General features: G+C 33.9%; 1 pseudogene; it reads left to right on the top strand.

The window, feature by feature from the left end:
• Window positions 1-974: 974 nt before the first annotated feature.
• LOC146904479 (receptor-like protein kinase FERONIA pseudogene) lies at window positions 975-3,781 on the top strand (annotated as a pseudogene).
• The last annotated feature ends 212 nt before the right edge of the window (window positions 3,782-3,993 follow it).

A 3,993-nucleotide genomic window follows, 5' to 3' on the forward strand; every position in this document is an offset into this window, starting at 1 on the left:
AAATGTCATTTTAATTAAAATAAAATTTAATAGAGACAAAAGGGTGTTTTAGTAAAGTACAAGTAGGTGCAGCTTGTTAACTTGCACCTTAGTGTTTTTAGGTGAGTGTAAGTTAACAGTAAACACCCGTGTTTTTCTATTATAAACAAATATTATTTATGTTATTTACAAAAATGCCATTTTAATTAAAATAAAGTTTAATAGAGACAAAATGGTGTTTTAGTAAAGTATAAGTAGGTGCAGCTTGTTAACTTGCACCTTAGTGTTTTTAGGTGGGTGTAAGTTAATAGTAAACACCCATGTTTTTCTATTATAAACAAATATTATTTATGCTATTTACAAAAATGCCCTTTTAATTAAAATAAAGTTTAATAGAGACAAAATGGTGTTTTAGTAAAGTACAAGTAGGTGCAGCTTGTTAACTTGCACCTTGGTGTTTTTAGGTGGGTGCAAGTTAACAGTGTGTGTGTGTATATATATATATATATATATATATATATATATATATATATATATATATAATAAGTGTAATAAATAATTGTGTGACCCATAGTAATAGAATGGGGTGGATTATTGTACCAAAAAAAAAAAAAAGAATGGGGTGGATTATTTCTTGAGGTATTCTTTCATGGTCACAGGACCAAATGAAAAGTGTTTGGTCACACGCATATAAAAAGATTCTCATTAAAATATTCAATCACTTTTTTTTTTATCAATTTCCACCTTATTATAAAAAAATATTTTTTTATGTGTGTGTAACCAAAGGTTTTTTATTTGGTTCTCTGACCATATTAGAATTTCTCTTATTTCTTATCCAATGTTATGTGATCCTAAATGCTTCCCAAAGAGATCGTTTGAACATTTCAAAGCAGTCGATTTCATGACTAGTCGCCTCTAGTGTAGTTTCGTAGGAATTTCCCTTCCTACCTCTCTATCAATCAATAAATGCAAGTTCTGGGATCCCAAACCTCAACAAGTAAAACAAAATCTACTCTTCACTCTCTTCTCAGAGAACTATGGCAAACTCCATAAACAAAAACCATACAACCCTGCTATCTCTCTATTTGCTATTGTTCCCTCTATTTGCTAACTCATACAACCCTGATTAGTGATAATACAAATCTCTTTACTTTCATTCAACCAAAAACCACAAACCCATCTCTTAAAACACAACCTAATTCCCTTCCAAATATCCAAGTTCCATACACACACGCACGTGTCTCTCTCTCAAATTTCACATACTCTTTTCCTAGCATCACTACTTCCCCTGTTTTTCTTCGCCTTTTTTTTTACCCAACATATTATAAAAACTTTGAACCTTCTAATTCCCTTTCAAATGCACTTTTCTCTGTTAAAGTAAACAACAACCTTACCCTTCTTAAAAACTTCAACCCTTCTCTTTGGATTCATGATGATGAGGATAAAATCACCAAAGAATATTGTATCCAAATCAATCCAAATGAGAACCTAAACATAACTTTCATTCCCAACAACATAAACCAATCATATCCTTATTATGCTTTCGTTAACGGAATTGAAGTTGTGTCTATGCCTTCTTTTCTCTATTACACAAACCCCATTGACCCAGATTATCATTTGAAATCACTTGACGTAGACAACAGTGATTACCCAGGTCTTAACGACAAAGCTTTGGAGATTGTTTATAGAGTCAATGTTGGAGATAATCAAGTTCCTGCTAACCAAGATACAGGTATGTTTCGTTATTGGGACAACGATTATCCTCATTACTTGGAGAGACAATATCCACATAGTGTATCAAGTGTTTATGGAAGTGATCATCTAAACTATTTAAACAATACCATTCCAAATTACACTGCACCAGAAGCTGTTTACTTGACTGCAAGAAGTCGTGGATTGGATGAGACAAAGGATTTCAATGTAACTTGGAATTTTGAAGTTGATGTTGGTTTTACTTATATGGTAAGGTTGCATTTTTGTGAGTTTGATATGCATATCAAAAATAAAGGTGATAGAGTCTTTCAAATATTCATAGCTAATACTTTGGCGGAGATAAACGCTGATGTGATTTATTGGAGTACTGCTCCTATGGTTCCTGTTCATAAAGATTATGCTGTGTCTATGTACTCTCAAGAAGGAAGCTCTCAAATTGAAAGACTTAATCTTTCAATCAAGCTACAACGAGCACCAGAACGTATCACAAGATACAGTGATGTCACATTCAATGGCATCGAGATTTTGAAAATAAATGATAAAAATGATAATCTCTTTGGATCAAATCCAAAACTTAATATATCTTCCAAGGAAAATGTTTTACCAACTAAACAACAGAAGAAATCAACAACAGTTATCCTTGTTGTTGTTGTAGTTTCATGTCTCTTGCTAGCATTTGTTGTTGTGGTAATCATAGTTTATGCTAGAAGGAGAAGAAGACTTGAATCTCATTGAAATGGAAGAAATTTCATGGAGGACAAAAAAAGAAGGTTCATCAACTTTACCATCCCATTTGTGCCGCTATTTTACAATAGCGGAGATAAAAGCCGCTACAAACAACTTCGAAGATATTTTTATCATTGGAGTTGGTGGGTTTGGTAACGTGTTCAAAGGTTACATCGATGAAGGTACACCCGTAGCAATAAAACCTTTGAAACCAGGTTCTCAACAAGGTGTAGACGAGTTCATGAATGAAATAGAGTTACTCTCTCAGCTTCGTCATATTCACTTGGTTTCACTCATTGGATATTGCAACGAAGGTGCAGAGATGATTCTTGTTTATGACTTCATGGAACGTGGCACTCTTCGTGAATATCTCTATGGTTCAGATAACGAACCTCTTACTTGGAAGAAGAGACTTGAGATTCTATTGGGTGCGGCAAGGGGTTTGCATTATCTTCATGCAGGTGCGAAGCACAATATCATACACCGTGATGTGAAGAGTACCAACATATTGTTAGATGATAAATGGGTGGCTAAGGTTTCTGATTTCGGTTTATCAAAAGTGGGTCCAACAGGAATGTCGATGACCCACGTCAGCACTAAGGTGAAGGGTAGTCTCGGGTATTTAGATCCCGAATACTACCTTCGTCAAAGGTTGACTCTAAAGTCCGACGTCTACTCCTTCGGTGTTGTGCTTCTTGAGGTGTTGTGTGCGAGACCACCTTTGGTTCGTTCTTTGGAAAAGAAAAAAGCTAGTTTAGTGTTTTGGTTCCAAAGATGTTACAATGAAGGTGTGATCCTTGAAGATATGGTGGACCCGTTCATAAAGAATTCTATAACGGCTGAATGTCTCAGAAGTTATTGTCAAATGGTGTTGAGTTGTTTGCATGATGATGGAAATCAACGAATGTCAATGAGTGATGTGGTTGGAGCTTTAGAGTTTGCGTTGCAGTTGGAGATGAGTGAGGAGGATACTAAGTTTGGTTGGAATCATGAAAAGGAAAAAAGTGAGGAAAAACAACAAGTATCGCAGCTTACAAGTGAAGATGGAAGCGATGTTCGTTTCACGAGTAGCAGTGATGATTATGAGACTCAAACAAGCAAAGTAAGCACCAATTCAGCCAGCACTGAAGATCAACCTTTGTTTTCTGCAACGGTGTTTTATGAGATTGGAAATCCAAGAGCACGATAGATAATTGTCACTCATTTTACAATTTCTAAATGTATATTTTATTTAAAAAATATATATAATAGGCAAAATAATATATAGTGTGTGATCACAAAAAAAAAAACTATATAATGTGTAATTTGTATCATTTGAAATTGGCTGTTACATGAGATCATGTCTAAATATATGTTATAAAAAGTGAAAATCATACTTTACAAACCAATTATGTGAGGATTAGTTAAACTTAATATAAAAACAAAAGTTGTCATTCCCTAAACTACTATTACATGCATGTCCAATTTTTCATATATATACACTATTTCAATTATAGTATATACAATGTCTAGCAAAAGATAAAGAAACACATGTGAGGTTACACTTTAAGTTTACTGAGCTTCATATATGTTAAC

This window comes from Medicago sativa, chromosome 7 (assembly GCF_051527215.1).
Source record: "Medicago sativa cultivar Bolivia chromosome 7, Bolivia_mono, whole genome shotgun sequence".
Classification (NCBI taxonomy): domain Eukaryota; kingdom Viridiplantae; phylum Streptophyta; class Magnoliopsida; order Fabales; family Fabaceae; genus Medicago; species Medicago sativa.